Raw genomic sequence first — 15,000 nt, 5'->3', positions numbered from 1 at the left:
GATGGACTGGGTCCACTCTGAATAAAACCATAGTTTAAAATGCACTCTAAAAGTTTTTGCCCCCCATAAAAGAATAAAAGAGTAAAAGAATAAAAGTGGAAGCTCCTAACGTTTCACCTTCATAAGGCTTCCTCAGAGGAGAACTGAGTTGGATAAGGCAGACAGGAAGTTAAGTACTGGAGAAGGGGAGGGGGCTTGGCCACTTCCTGTGGTTTCTGATTGGCCAATCTGCCATACCCCCCTCACACCCTCTTGTGTTCAATTAAGACTTAATTAGGCCCAACACTTTCTTTATAAAAGTTACCAATGACTTAATTCCTATCTAAAACCTCTTAAAAAAATAGAGCAAGGGGGAAATTTAAAATTATTTTCCAAAAGATAAAACACTAGACTAGGCTCTGGCTGGGTTAGGTTTGGGAAGGTCTTAGCCCAATCAAGGGCTAGAGTTGCACTGGCACAAGTCTTATGCTTATATTTTATGGTTTTTTTCATCCCCAGGAAAAAGGTGAAGAGGAGGATTATATTCCCATCAAGGTAGGTATCCTAGTAGGTAAGTATCCCAGGTAAGTAAAAGACTAAATACCCTATACTGTAGATCTGTGTTGATCTTCTTTCTTTTTTTGTCCTACAGGAACCTTTCTGCCCCCCACTGGTCACCACAGGTAAGTATCCCAGGTAAGAAGGTATGTGCATATATACACTTTTTTCTGATTCCTGATATTGTTAAATCACTTTTTCTCCTTCCACAGGAATCCCTCACCTCCCACCTGGAAGACAGCAGGGGGTATACAACCTTTAGATGTTCATATTAATAAATCACCAATCCATAATTTTAACATTGTCTCTGCGGTTTCAGTGGTCCAGAGAACCGGATCCCGTCCCGTTACCTGGAATTGGCGTTGATCCATCTCAGGTAACGTTATAAAAGGAGATTCATTATCAATGTATGCATTAAAAGCAATGTATGCGTTAAAAGCTTCAAATAATTTTTGCTGGTCCTTAGCCAACCTGTCTGAAAAATTAATGAGTGGCACGTAGATCACGGCTTTGGGAAATTTCCTTTGACAGGTTTTCCCAAGCTGCTGCAGCTGTTTCACTGTGGTCCTGGGTTTCTGTCTATCCAGACAGTTCACCATCCCCACTGACAGAATCACATGTTCTGTGTTTGGGTTCGGCGTCAGCTTCTCCAGTATCCCCCTTAAATGATGGCAGTTTGCCCCTGGGAAACTGTCAACCTGGATATGTTCATCCTTAAAAGTAGGGATAGCCGAAAGATTCTTGTCCCCCAGTACCACTATGGGTTTCACTACGTCTAGATTCCAATCATGTATTTTCCTCCAACAGGTCGGATGGATAACGGGCTCCTCTCTGAGGAGGACCTTTGGCTGTGACTGGCTGAGAGCGTGACGGTAAGTAGGGTCAAGGGGAAGGGAAAGGGGGAGGGGGGAGGAGGGAGGGTTGGGGTGAGGTATGGGGAAGGAGGGGTTGGGGTTAGGATAAGGGGTCAGGGAGGGGTTAAGTCCCCTTTCCTCCGCCATGGGGTTTGGGGAGGGGGGAGGGTTAAGTATAGGGAAGGGAGGGTTGGGGTTAGGGTTAGGGTTAGGGTTAGGGTTAGGGTTAGGGTTAGGGTTAGGGTTAGGGTTAGGGTTAGGGTTAGGGTTAGGGTTAGGGTTAGGGTTAGGGTTAGGGTTAGGGTTAGGGTTAGGGTTAGGGTTAGGGTTAGGGTTAGGGTTAGGGTTAGGGTTAGGGTTAGGGTTAGGGTTAGGGTTAGGGTTAGGGTTAGGGTTAGGGTTAGGGTTAGGGTTAGGGTTAGGGTTAGGGTTAGGGTTAGGGTTAGGGTTAGGGTTAGGGTTAGGGTTAGGGTTAGGGTTAGGGTTAGGGTTAGGGTTAGGGTTAGGGTTAGGGTTAGGGTTAGGGTTAGGGTTAGGGTTAGGGTTAGGGTTAGGGTTAGGGTTAGGGTTAGGGTTAGGGTTAGGGTTAGGGTTAGGGTTAGGGTTAGGGTTAGGGTTAGGGTTAGGGTTAGGGTTAGGGTTAGGGTTAGGGTTAGGGTTAGGGTTAGGGTTAGGGTTAGGGTTAGGGTTAGGGTTAGGGTTAGGGTTAGGGTTAGGGTTAGGGTTAGGGTTAGGGTTAGGGTTAGGGTTAGGGTTAGGGTTAGGGTTAGGGTTAGGGTTAGGGTTAGGGTTAGGGTTAGGGTTAGGGTTAGGGTTAGGGTTAGGGTTAGGGTTAGGGTTAGGGTTAGGGTTAGGGTTAGGGTTAGGGTTAGGGTTAGGGTTAGGGTTAGGGTTAGGGTTAGGGTTAGGGTTAGGGTTAGGGTTAGGGTTAGGGTTAGGGTTAGGGTTAGGGTTAGGGTTAGGGTTAGGGTTAGGGTTAGGGTTAGGGTTAGGGTTAGGGTTAGGGTTAGGGTTAGGGTTAGGGTTAGGGTTAGGGTTAGGGTTAGGGTTAGGGTTAGGGTTAGGGTTAGGGTTAGGGTTAGGGTTAGGGTTAGGGTTAGGGTTAGGGTTAGGGTTAGGGTTAGGGTTAGGGTTAGGGTTAGGGTTAGGGTTAGGGTTAGGGTTAGGGTTAGGGTTAGGGTTAGGGTTAGGGTTAGGGTTAGGGTTAGGGTTAGGGTTAGGGTTAGGGTTAGGGTTAGGGTTAGGGTTAGGGTTAGGGTTAGGGTTAGGGTTAGGGTTAGGGTTAGGGTTAGGGTTAGGGTTAGGGTTAGGGTTAGGGTTAGGGTTAGGGTTAGGGTTAGGGTTAGGGTTAGGGTTAGGGTTAGGGTTAGGGTTAGGGTTAGGGTTAGGGTTAGGGTTAGGGTTAGGGTTAGGGTTAGGGTTAGGGTTAGGGTTAGGGTTAGGGTTAGGGTTAGGGTTAGGGTTAGGGTTAGGGTTAGGGTTAGGGTTAGGGTTAGGGTTAGGGTTAGGGTTAGGGTTAGGGTTAGGGTTAGGGTTAGGGTTAGGGTTAGGGTTAGGGTTAGGGTTAGGGTTAGGGTTAGGGTTAGGGTTAGGGTTAGGGTTAGGGTTAGGGTTAGGGTTAGGGTTAGGGTTAGGGTTAGGGTTAGGGTTAGGGTTAGGGTTAGGGTTAGGGTTAGGGTTAGGGTTAGGGTTAGGGTTAGGGTTAGGGTTAGGGTTAGGGTTAGGGTTAGGGTTAGGGTTAGGGTTAGGGGGTTAGGGTTAGGGTTAGGGTTAGGGTTAGGGTTAGGGTTAGGGTTAGGGTTAGGGTTAGGGTTAGGGTTAGGGTTAGGGTTAGGGTTAGGGTTAGGGTTAGGGTTAGGGTTAGGGTTAGGGTTAGGGTTAGGGTTAGGGTTAGGGTTAGGGTTAGGGTTAGGGTTAGGGGGTTAGGGTTAGGGTTAGGGTTAGGGTTAGGGTTAGGGTTAGGGTTAGGGTTAGGGTTAGGGTTAGGGTTAGGGTTAGGGTTAGGGTTAGGGTTAGGGTTAGGGTTAGGGTTAGGGTTAGGGTTAGGGTTAGGGTTAGGGGGTTAGGGTTAGGGTTAGGGTTAGGGTTAGGGTTAGGGTTAGGGTTAGGGTTAGGGTTAGGGTTAGGGTTAGGGTTAGGGTTAGGGTTAGGGTTAGGGTTAGGGTTAGGGTTAGGGGGTTTAGGGTTAGGGTTTAGGGTTAGGGTTAGGGTTAGGGTTAGGGTTAGGGTTAGGGTTAGGGTTAGGGTTAGGGTTAGGGTTAGGGTTAGGGTTAGGGTTAGGGTTAGGGTTAGGGTTAGGGTTAGGGTTAGGGTTAGGGTTAGGGTTAGGGTTAGGGTTAGGGTTAGGGTTAGGGTTAGGGTTAGGGTTAGGGTTAGGGTTAGGGTTAGGGTTAGGGTTAGGGTTAGGGTTAGGGTTAGGGTTAGGGTTAGGGTTAGGGTTAGGGTTAGGGTTAGGGTTAGGGTTAGGGTTAGGGTTAGGGTTAGGGTTAGGGTTAGGGTTAGGGTTAGGGTTAGGGTTAGGGTTAGGGTTAGGGTTAGGGTTAGGGTTAGGGTTAGGGTTAGGGTTAGGGTTAGGGTTAGGGTTAGGGTTAGGGTTAGGGTTAGGGTTAGGGTTAGGGTTAGGGTTAGGGTTAGGGTTAGGGTTAGGGTTAGGGTTAGGGTTAGGGTTAGGGTTAGGGTTAGGGTTAGGGTTAGGGTTAGGGTTAGGGTTAGGGTTTAGGGTTAGGGTTAGGGTTAGGGTTAGGGTTAGGGTTAGGGTTAGGGTTAGGGTTAGGGTTAGGGTTAGGGTTAGGGTTAGGGTTAGGGTTAGGGTTAGGGTTAGGGTTAGGGTTAGGGTTAGGGTTAGGGTTAGGGTTAGGGTTAGGGTTAGGGTTAGGGTTAGGGTTAGGGTTAGGGTTAGGGTTAGGGTTAGGGTTAGGGTTAGGGTTAGGGTTAGGGTTAGGGTTAGGGTTAGGGTTAGGGTTAGGGTTAGGGTTAGGGTTAGGGTTAGGGTTAGGGTTAGGGTTAGGGTTAGGGTTAGGGTTAGGGTTAGGGTTAGGGTTAGGGTTAGGGTTAGGGTTAGGGTTAGGGTTAGGGTTAGGGTTAGGGTTAGGGTTAGGGTTAGGGTTAGGGTTAGGGTTAGGGTTAGGGTTAGGGTTAGGGTTAGGGTTAGGGTTAGGGTTAGGGTTAGGGTTAGGGTTAGGGTTAGGGTTAGGGTTAGGGTTAGGGTTAGGGTTAGGGTTAGGGTTAGGGTTAGGGTTAGGGTTAGGGTTAGGGTTAGGGTTAGGGTTAGGGTTAGGGTTAGGGTTAGGGTTAGGGTTAGGGTTAGGGTTAGGGTTAGGGTTAGGGTTAGGGTTAGGGTTAGGGTTAGGGTTAGGGTTAGGGTTAGGGTTAGGGTTAGGGTTAGGGTTAGGGTTAGGGTTAGGGTTAGGGTTAGGGTTAGGGTTAGGGTTAGGGTTAGGGTTAGGGTTAGGGTTAGGGTTAGGGTTAGGGTTAGGGTTAGGGTTAGGGTTAGGGTTAGGGTTAGGGTTAGGGTTAGGGTTAGGGTTAGGGTTAGGGTTAGGGTTAGGGTTAGGGTTAGGGTTAGGGTTAGGGTTAGGGTTAGGGTTAGGGTTAGGGTTAGGGTTAGGGTTAGGGTTAGGGTTAGGGTTAGGGTTAGGGTTAGGGTTAGGGTTAGGGTTAGGGTTAGGGTTAGGGTTAGGGTTAGGGTTAGGGTTAGGGTTAGGGTTAGGGTTAGGGTTAGGGTTAGGGTTAGGGTTAGGGTTAGGGTTAGGGTTAGGGTTAGGGTTAGGGTTAGGGTTAGGGTTAGGGTTAGGGTTAGGGTTAGGGTTAGGGTTAGGGTTAGGGTTAGGGTTAGGGTTAGGGTTAGGGTTAGGGTTAGGGTTAGGGTTAGGGTTAGGGTTAGGGTTAGGGTTAGGGTTAGGGTTAGGGTTAGGGTTAGGGGGTTAGGGTTAGGGTTAGGGGGTTAGGGTTAGGGTTAGGGTTAGGGTTAGGGTTAGGGTTAGGGTTAGGGTTAGGGTTAGGGTTAGGGTTAGGGGTTAGGGTTAGGGTTAGGGTTAGGGTTAGGGTTAGGGTTAGGGTTAGGGTTAGGGTTAGGGTTAGGGTTAGGGTTAGGGTTTAGGGTTAGGGTTAGGGTTAGGGTTAGGGTTAGGGTTAGGGTTAGGGTTAGGGTTAGGGTTAGGGTTAGGGTTAGGGTTAGGGTTAGGGTTAGGGTTAGGGTTAGGGTTAGGGTTAGGGTTAGGGTTAGGGTTAGGGTTAGGGTTAGGGTTAGGGTTAGGGTTAGGGTTAGGGTTAGGGTTAGGGTTAGGGTTAGGGTTAGGGTTAGGGTTAGGGTTAGGGTTAGGGTTAGGGTTAGGGTTAGGGTTAGGGTTAGGGTTAGGGTTAGGGTTAGGGTTAGGGTTAGGGTTAGGGTTAGGGTTAGGGTTAGGGTTAGGGTTAGGGGGTTAGGGTTAGGGTTAGGGTTAGGGTTAGGGTTAGGGTTAGGGTTAGGGTTAGGGTTAGGGTTAGGGTTAGGGTTAGGGTTAGGGTTAGGGTTAGGGTTAGGGTTAGGGTTAGGGTTAGGGTTAGGGTTAGGGTTAGGGTTAGGGTTAGGGTTAGGGTTAGGGTTAGGGTTAGGGTTAGGGTTAGGGTTAGGGTTAGGGTTAGGGTTAGGGTTAGGGTTAGGGTTAGGGTTAGGGTTAGGGTTAGGGTTAGGGTTAGGGTTAGGGTTAGGGTTAGGGGGTTAGGGTTAGGGTTAGGGTTAGGGTTAGGGTTAGGGTTAGGGTTAGGGTTAGGGTTAGGGTTAGGGTTAGGGTTAGGGTTAGGTTAGGGTTAGGGTTAGGGTTAGGGTTAGGGTTAGGGGGTTAGGGTTAGGGTTAGGGTTAGGGTTAGGGTTAGGGTTAGGGTTAGGGTTAGGGTTAGGGTTAGGGTTAGGGTTAGGGGGTTAGGGTTAGGGTTAGGGTTAGGGTTAGGGTTAGGGTTAGGGTTAGGGTTAGGGTTAGGGGGTTAGGGTTAGGGTTAGGGTTAGGGTTAGGGTTAGGGTTAGGGTTAGGGTTAGGGTTAGGGTTAGGGTTAGGGTTAGGGTTAGGGTTAGGGTTAGGGTTAGGGTTAGGGTTAGGGTTAGGGTTAGGGTTAGGGGGTTAGGGTTAGGGTTAGGGTTAGGGGGTTAGGGTTAGGGTTAGGGTTAGGGTTAGGGTTAGGGTTAGGGTTAGGGTTAGGGTTAGGGTTAGGGTTAGGGTTAGGGTTAGGGTTAGGGTTAGGGTTAGGGTTAGGGTTAGGGTTAGGGTTAGGGTTAGGGGGTTAGGGTTAGGGTTAGGGTTAGGGTTAGGGTTAGGGTTAGGGTTAGGGTTAGGGTTAGGGTTAGGGTTAGGGTTAGGGTTAGGGTTAGGGTTAGGGTTAGGGTTAGGGTTAGGGTTAGGGTTAGGGTTAGGGTTAGGGTTAGGGTTAGGGTTAGGGTTAGGGTTAGGGTTAGGGTTAGGGTTAGGGTTAGGGTTAGGGGGTTAGGGTTAGGGTTAGGGTTAGGGTTAGGGTTAGGGTTAGGGTTAGGGTTAGGGGGTTAGGGTTAGGGTTAGGGTTAGGGTTAGGGTTAGGGTTAGGGTTAGGGTTAGGGTTAGGGTTAGGGTTAGGGTTAGGGTTAGGGTTAGGGTTAGGGTTAGGGTTAGGGTTAGGGTTAGGGTTAGGGTTAGGGTTAGGGTTAGGGTTAGGGTTAGGGTTAGGGTTAGGGTTAGGGTTAGGGTTAGGGTTAGGGTTAGGGTTAGGGTTAGGGTTAGGGTTAGGGTTAGGGTTAGGGTTAGGGTTAGGGTTAGGGTTAGGGTTAGGGTTAGGGTTAGGGTTAGGGTTAGGGTTAGGGTTAGGGTTAGGGTTAGGGTTAGGGTTAGGGTTAGGGTTAGGGTTAGGGTTAGGGTTAGGGTTAGGGTTAGGGTTAGGGTTAGGGTTAGGGTTAGGGTTAGGGTTAGGGTTAGGGTTAGGGTTAGGGTTAGGGTTAGGGTTAGGGTTAGGGTTAGGGTTAGGGTTAGGGTTAGGGTTAGGGTTAGGGTTAGGGTTAGGGTTAGGGTTAGGGTTAGGGTTAGGGTTAGGGTTAGGGTTAGGGTTAGGGTTAGGGTTAGGGTTAGGGTTAGGGTTAGGGTTAGGGTTAGGGTTAGGGTTAGGGTTAGGGTTAGGGTTAGGGTTAGGGTTAGGGTTAGGGTTAGGGTTAGGGTTAGGGTTAGGGTTAGGGTTAGGGTTAGGGTTAGGGTTAGGGTTAGGGTTAGGGTTAGGGTTAGGGTTAGGGTTAGGGTTAGGGTTAGGGTTAGGGTTAGGGTTAGGGTTAGGGTTAGGGTTAGGGTTAGGGTTAGGGTTAGGGTTAGGGTTAGGGTTAGGGGGTTAGGGTTAGGGTTAGGGTTAGGGTTAGGGTTAGGGTTAGGGTTAGGGTTAGGGTTAGGGTTAGGGTTAGGGTTAGGGTTAGGGTTAGGGTTAGGGTTAGGGTTAGGGTTAGGGTTAGGGTTAGGGTTAGGGTTAGGGTTAGGGTTAGGGTTAGGGTTAGGGTTAGGGTTAGGGTTAGGGGGTTAGGGTTAGGGTTAGGGTTAGGGGTTAGGGTTAGGGGGTTAGGGTTAGGGTTAGGGTTAGGGTTAGGGTTAGGGTTAGGGTTAGGGTTAGGGTTAGGGTTAGGGTTAGGGTTAGGGTTAGGGTTAGGGTTAGGGTTAGGGTTAGGGTTAGGGTTAGGGTTAGGGTTAGGGTTAGGGTTAGGGTTAGGGTTAGGGTTAGGGTTAGGGTTAGGGTTAGGGTTAGGGTTAGGGTTAGGGTTAGGGTTAGGGTTAGGGTTAGGGTTAGGGTTAGGGTTAGGGTTAGGGTTAGGGTTAGGGTTAGGGTTAGGGTTAGGGTTAGGGTTAGGGTTAGGGTTAGGGTTAGGGTTAGGGTTAGGGTTAGGGTTAGGGTTAGGGTTAGGGTTAGGGTTAGGGTTAGGGTTAGGGTTAGGGTTAGGGTTAGGGTTAGGGTTAGGGTTAGGGTTAGGGTTAGGGTTAGGGTTAGGGTTAGGGTTAGGGTTAGGGTTAGGGTTAGGGTTAGGGTTAGGGTTAGGGTTAGGGTTAGGGTTAGGGTTAGGGTTAGGGTTAGGGTTAGGGTTAGGGTTAGGGTTAGGGTTAGGGTTAGGGTTAGGGTTAGGGTTAGGGTTAGGGTTAGGGTTAGGGTTAGGGTTAGGGTTAGGGTTAGGGTTAGGGTTAGGGTTAGGGTTAGGGTTAGGGTTAGGGTTAGGGTTAGGGTTAGGGTTAGGGTTAGGGTTAGGGTTAGGGTTAGGGTTAGGGTTAGGGTTAGGGTTAGGGTTAGGGTTAGGGTTAGGGTTAGGGTTAGGGTTAGGGTTAGGGTTAGGGTTAGGGTTAGGGTTAGGGTTAGGGTTAGGGTTAGGGTTAGGGTTAGGGTTAGGGTTAGGGTTAGGGTTAGGGTTAGGGTTAGGGTTAGGGTTAGGGTTAGGGTTAGGGTTAGGGTTAGGGTTAGGGTTAGGGTTAGGGTTAGGGTTAGGGTTAGGGTTAGGGTTAGGGTTAGGGTTAGGGTTAGGGTTAGGGTTAGGGTTAGGGTTAGGGTTAGGGTTAGGGTTAGGGTTAGGGTTAGGGTTAGGGTTAGGGTTAGGGTTAGGGTTAGGGTTAGGGTTAGGGTTAGGGTTAGGGTTAGGGTTAGGGTTAGGGTTAGGGTTAGGGTTAGGGTTAGGGTTAGGGTTAGGGTTAGGGTTAGGGTTAGGGTTAGGGTTAGGGTTAGGGTTAGGGTTAGGGTTAGGGTTAGGGTTAGGGTTAGGGTTAGGGTTAGGGTTAGGGTTAGGGTTAGGGTTAGGGTTAGGGTTAGGGTTAGGGTTAGGGTTAGGGTTAGGGTTAGGGTTAGGGTTAGGGTTAGGGTTAGGGTTAGGGTTAGGGTTAGGGTTAGGGTTAGGGTTAGGGTTAGGGTTAGGGTTAGGGTTAGGGTTAGGGTTAGGGTTAGGGTTAGGGTTAGGGTTAGGGTTAGGGTTAGGGTTAGGGTTAGGGTTAGGGTTAGGGTTAGGGTTAGGGTTAGGGTTAGGGTTAGGGTTAGGGTTAGGGTTAGGGTTAGGGTTAGGGTTAGGGTTAGGGTTAGGGTTAGGGTTAGGGTTAGGGTTAGGGTTAGGGTTAGGGTTAGGGTTAGGGTTAGGGTTAGGGTTAGGGTTAGGGTTAGGGTTAGGGTTAGGGTTAGGGTTAGGGTTAGGGTTAGGGTTAGGGTTAGGGTTAGGGTTAGGGTTAGGGTTAGGGTTAGGGTTAGGGTTAGGGTTAGGGTTAGGGTTAGGGTTAGGGTTAGGGTTAGGGTTAGGGTTAGGGTTAGGGTTAGGGTTAGGGTTAGGGTTAGGGTTAGGGTTAGGGTTAGGGTTAGGGTTAGGGTTAGGGTTAGGGTTAGGGTTAGGGTTAGGGTTAGGGTTAGGGTTAGGGTTAGGGTTAGGGTTAGGGTTAGGGTTAGGGTTAGGGTTAGGGTTAGGGTTAGGGTTAGGGTTAGGGTTAGGGTTAGGGTTAGGGTTAGGGTTAGGGTTAGGGTTAGGGTTAGGGTTAGGGTTAGGGTTAGGGTTAGGGTTAGGGTTAGGGTTAGGGTTAGGGTTAGGGTTAGGGTTAGGGTTAGGGTTAGGGTTAGGGTTAGGGTTAGGGTTAGGGTTAGGGTTAGGGTTAGGGTTAGGGTTAGGGTTAGGGTTAGGGTTAGGGTTAGGGTTAGGGTTAGGGTTAGGGTTAGGGTTAGGGTTAGGGTTAGGGTTAGGGTTAGGGTTAGGGTTAGGGTTAGGGTTAGGGTTAGGGTTAGGGTTAGGGTTAGGGTTAGGGTTAGGGTTAGGGTTAGGGTTAGGGTTAGGGTTAGGGTTAGGGTTAGGGTTAGGGTTAGGGTTAGGGTTAGGGTTAGGGTTAGGGTTAGGGTTAGGGTTAGGGTTAGGGTTAGGGTTAGGGTTAGGGTTAGGGTTAGGGTTAGGGTTAGGGTTAGGGTTAGGGTTAGGGTTAGGGTTAGGGTTAGGGTTAGGGTTAGGGTTAGGGTTAGGGTTAGGGTTAGGGTTAGGGTTAGGGTTAGGGTTAGGGTTAGGGTTAGGGTTAGGGTTAGGGTTAGGGTTAGGGTTAGGGTTAGGGTTAGGGTTAGGGTTAGGGTTAGGGTTAGGGTTAGGGTTAGGGTTAGGGTTAGGGTTAGGGTTAGGGTTAGGGTTAGGGTTAGGGTTAGGGTTAGGGTTAGGGTTAGGGTTAGGGTTAGGGTTAGGGTTAGGGTTAGGGTTAGGGTTAGGGTTAGGGTTAGGGTTAGGGTTAGGGTTAGGGTTAGGGTTAGGGTTAGGGTTAGGGTTAGGGTTAGGGTTAGGGTTAGGGTTAGGGTTAGGGTTAGGGTTAGGGTTAGGGTTAGGGTTAGGGTTAGGGTTAGGGTTAGGGTTAGGGTTAGGGTTAGGGTTAGGGTTAGGGTTAGGGTTAGGGTTAGGGTTAGGGTTAGGGTTAGGGTTAGGGTTAGGGTTAGGGTTAGGGTTAGGGTTAGGGTTAGGGTTAGGGTTAGGGTTAGGGTTAGGGTTAGGGTTAGGGTTAGGGTTAGGGTTAGGGTTAGGGTTAGGGTTAGGGTTAGGGTTAGGGTTAGGGTTAGGGTTAGGGTTAGGGGGTTAGGGTTAGGGTTAGGGTTAGGGTTAGGGTTAGGGTTAGGGTTAGGGTTAGGGTTAGGGTTAGGGTTAGGGTTAGGGTTAGGGTTAGGGTTAGGGTTAGGGTTAGGGTTAGGGTTAGGGTTAGGGTTAGGGTTAGGGTTAGGGTTAGGGTTAGGGTTAGGGTTAGGGTTAGGGTTAGGGTTAGGGTTAGGGTTAGGGTTAGGGTTAGGGTTAGGGTTAGGGTTAGGGTTAGGGTTAGGGTTAGGGTTAGGGTTAGGTTAGGGTTAGGGTTAGGGTTAGGGTTAGGGTTAGGGTTAGGGTTAGGGTTAGGGTTAGGGTTAGGGTTAGGGTTAGGGTTAGGGTTAGGGTTTAGGGTTAGGGTTAGGGTTAGGGTTAGTTAGGGTTAGGGTTAGGGTTAGGGTTAGGGTTAGGGTTAGGGTTAGGGTTAGGGTTAGGGTTAGGGTTAGGGTTAGGGTTAGGGTTAGGGTTAGGGTTAGGGTTAGGGTTAGGGTTAGGGTTAGGGTTAGGGTTAGGGTTAGGGTTAGGGTTAGGGTTAGGGTTAGGGTTAGGGTTAGGGTTAGGGTTAGGGTTAGGGTTAGGGTTAGGGTTAGGGTTAGGGTTAGGGTTAGGGTTAGGGTTAGGGTTAGGGTTAGGGTTAGGGTTAGGGTTAGGGTTAGGGTTAGGGTTAGGGTTAGGGTTAGGGTTAGGGTTAGGGTTAGGGTTAGGGTTAGGGTTAGGGTTAGGGTTAGGGTTAGGGTTAGGGTTAGGGTTAGGGTTAGGGTTAGGGTTAGGGTTAGGGTTAGGGTTAGGGTTAGGGTTAGGGTTAGGGTTAGGGTTAGGGTTAGGGTTAGGGTTAGGGTTAGGGTTAGGGTTAGGGTTAGGGTTAGGGTTAGGGTTAGGGTTAGGGTTAGGGTTAGGGTTAGGGTTAGGGTTAGGGTTAGGGTTAGGGTTAGGGTTAGGGTTAGGGTTAGGGTTAGGGTTAGGGTTAGGGTTAGGGTTAGGGTTAGGGTTAGGGTTAGGGTTAGGGTTAGGGTTAGGGTTAGGGTTAGGGTTAGGGTTAGGGTTAGGGTTAGGGTTAGGGTTAGGGTTAGGGTTAGGGTTAGGGTTAGGGTTAGGGTTAGGGTTAGGGTTAGGGTTAGGGTTAGGGTTAGGGTTAGGGTTAGGGTTAGGGTTAGGGTTAGGGTTAGGGTTAGGGTTAGGGTTAGGGTTAGGGTTAGGGTTAGGGTTAGGGTTAGGGTTAGGGTTAGGGTTAGGGTTAGGGTTAGGGTTAGGGTTAGGGTTAGGGTTAGGGTTAGGGTTAGGGTTAGGGTTAGGGTTAGGGTTAGGGTTAGGGTTAGGGTTAGGGTTAGGGTTAGGGTTAGGGTTAGGGTTAGGGTTAGGGTTAGGGTTAGGGTTAGGGTTAGGGTTAGGGTTAGGGTTAGGGTTAGGGTTAGGGTTAGGGTTAGGGTTAGGGTTAGGGTTAGGGTTAGGGTTAGGGTTAGGGTTAGGGTTAGGGTTAGGGTTAGGGTTAGGGTTAGGGTTAGGGTTAGGGTTAGGGTTAGGGTTAGGGTTAGGGTTAGGGTTAGGGTTAGGGTTAGGGTTAGGGTTAGGGTTAGGGTTAGGGTTAGGGTTAGGGTTAGGGTTAGGGTTAGGGGTTAGGGTTAGGGTTAGGGTTAGGGTTAGGGTTAGGGTTAGGGTTAGGGTTAGGGTTAGGGTTAGGGTTAGGGTTAGGGTTAGGGTTAGGGTTAGGGTTAGGGTTAGGGTTAGGGTTAGGGTTAGGGTTAGGGTTAGGGTTAGGGTTAGGGTTAGGGTTAGGGTTAGGGTTAGGGTTAGGGTTAGGGTTAGGGTTAGGGTTAGGGTTAGGGTTAGGGTTAGGGTTAGGGTTAGGGTTAGGGTTAGGGTTAGGGTTAGGGTTAGGGTTAGGGTTAGGGTTAGGGTTAGGGTTAGGGTTAGGGTTAGGGTTAGGGTTAGGGTTAGGGTTAGGGTTAGGGTTAGGGTTAGGGTTAGGGTTAGGGTTAGGGTTAGGGTTAGGGTTAGGGTTAGGGTTAGGGTTAGGGTTAGGGTTAGGGTTAGGGTTAGGGTTAGGGTTAGGGTTAGGGTTAGGGTTAGGGTTAGGGTTAGGGTTAGGGTTAGGGTTAGGGTTAGGGTTAGGGTTAGGGTTAGGGTTAGGGTTAGGGTTAGGGTTAGGGTTAGGGTTAGGGTTAGGGTTAGGGTTAGGGTTAGGGTTAGGGTTAGGGTTAGGGTTAGGGTTAGGGTTAGGGTTAGGGTTAGGGTTAGGGTTAGGGTTAGGGTTAGGGTTAGGGTTAGGGTTAGGGTTAGGGTTAGGGTTAGGGTTAGGGTTAGGGTTAGGGTTAGGGTTAGGGTTAGGGTTAGGGTTAGGGTTAGGGTTAGGGTTAGGGTTAGGGTTAGGGTTAGGGTTAGGGTTAGGGTTAGGGTTAGGGTTAGGGTTAGGGTTAGGGTTAGGGGGTTAGGGTTAGGGTTAGGGTTAGGGTTAGGGTTAGGGTTAGGGTTAGGGTTAGGGTTAGGGTTAGGGTTTAGGGTTAGGGTTAGGGTTAGGGTTAGGGTTAGGGTTAGGGTTAGGGTTAGGGTTAGGGTTAGGGTTAGGGTTAGGGTTAGGGTTAGGGTTAGGGTTAGGGTTAGGGTTAGGGTTAGGGTTAGGGTTAGGGTTAGGGTTAGGGTTAGGGTTAGGGTTAGGGTTAGGGTTAGGGTTAGGGTTAGGGTTAGGGTTAGGGTTAGGGTTAGGGTTAGGGTTAGGGTTAGGGTTAGGGTTAGGGTTAGGGTTAGGGTTAGGGTTAGGGTTAGGGTTAGGGTTAGGGTTAGGGTTAGGGTTAGGGTTAGGGTTAGGGTTAGGGTTAGGGTTAGGGTTAGGGTTAGGGTTAGGGTTAGGGTTAGGGTTAGGGTTAGGGTTAGGGTTAGGGTTAGGGTTAGGGTTAGGGTTAGGGTTAGGGTTAGGGTTAGGGTTAGGGTTAGGGTTAGGGTTAGGGTTAGGGTTAGGGTTAGGGTTAGGGTTAGGGTTAGGGTTAGGGTTAGGGTTAGGGTTAGGGTTAGGGTTAGGGTTAGGGTTAGGGTTAGGGTTAGGGTTAGGGTTAGGGTTAGGGTTAGGGTTAGGGTTAGGGTTAGGGTTAGGGTTAGGGTTAGGGTTAGGGTTAGGGTTAGGGTTAGGGTTAGGGTTAGGGTTAGGGTTAGGGTTAGGGTTAGGGTTAGGGTTAGGGTTAGGGTTAGGGTTAGGGTTAGGGTTAGGGTTAGGGTTAGGGTTAGGGTTAGGGTTAGGGTTAGGGTTAGGGTTAGGGTTAGGGTTAGGGTTAGGGTTAGGGTTAGGGTTAGGGTTAGGGTTAGGGTTAGGGTTAGGGTTAGGGTTAGGGTTAGGGTTAGGGTTAGGGTTAGGGTTAGGGTTAGGGTTAGGGTTAGGGTTAGGGTTAGGGTTAGGGTTAGGGTTAGGGTTAGGGTTAGGGTTAGGGTTAGGGTTAGGGTTAGGGTTAGGGTTAGGGTTAGGGTTAGGGTTAGGGTTAGGGTTAGGGTTAGGGTTAGGGTTAGGGTTAGGGTTAGGGTTAGGGTTAGGGTTAGGGTTAGGGTTAGGGTTAGGGTTAGGGTTAGGGTTAGGGTTAGGGTTAGGGTTAGGGTTAGGGTTAGGGTTAGGGTTAGGGTTAGGGTTAGGGTTAGGGTTAGGGTTAGGGTTAGGGTTAGGGTTAGGGTTAGGGTTAGGGTTAGGGTTAGGGTTAGGGTTAGGGTTAGGGTTAGGGTTAGGGTTAGGGTTAGGGTTAGGGTTAGGGTTAGGGTTAGGGTTAGGGTTAGGGTTAGGGTTAGGGTTAGGGTTAGGGTTAGGGTTAGGGTTAGGGTTAGGGTTAGGGTTAGGGTTAGGGTTAGGGTTAGGGTTAGGGTTAGGGTTAGGGTTAGGGTTAGGGTTAGGGTTAGGGTTAGGGTTAGGGTTAGGGTTAGGGTTAGGGTTAGGGTTAGGGTTAGGGTTAGGGTTAGGGTTAGGGTTAGGGTTAGGGTTAGGGTTAGGGTTAGGGTTAGGGTTAGGGTTAGGGTTAGGGTTAGGGTTAGGGTTAGGGTTAGGGTTAGGGTTAGGGTTAGGGTTAGGGTTAGGGTTAGGGTTAGGGTTAGGGTTAGGGTTAG

General features: G+C 49.6%; 1 long non-coding RNA gene across 1 annotated transcript; it reads left to right on the top strand.

Annotated features, from left to right (window-relative positions):
* Positions 1-185: 185 nt before the first annotated feature.
* On the top strand, positions 186-1,424 carry LOC124464453. Its single transcript, XR_006955733.1, has 3 exons — positions 186-913; positions 1,069-1,257; positions 1,345-1,424. It is a non-coding gene; the product is annotated as an uncharacterized LOC124464453 (long non-coding RNA).
* Positions 1,425-15,000: the final 13,576 nt, after the last annotated feature.

This window comes from Hypomesus transpacificus, unplaced genomic scaffold, assembly GCF_021917145.1.
Source record: "Hypomesus transpacificus isolate Combined female unplaced genomic scaffold, fHypTra1 scaffold_344, whole genome shotgun sequence".
NCBI lineage: Eukaryota > Metazoa > Chordata > Actinopteri > Osmeriformes > Osmeridae > Hypomesus > Hypomesus transpacificus.
Note: the sequence above shows the minus strand (reverse complement) of the source record. Positions and strands in the feature narration are given on the sequence as shown.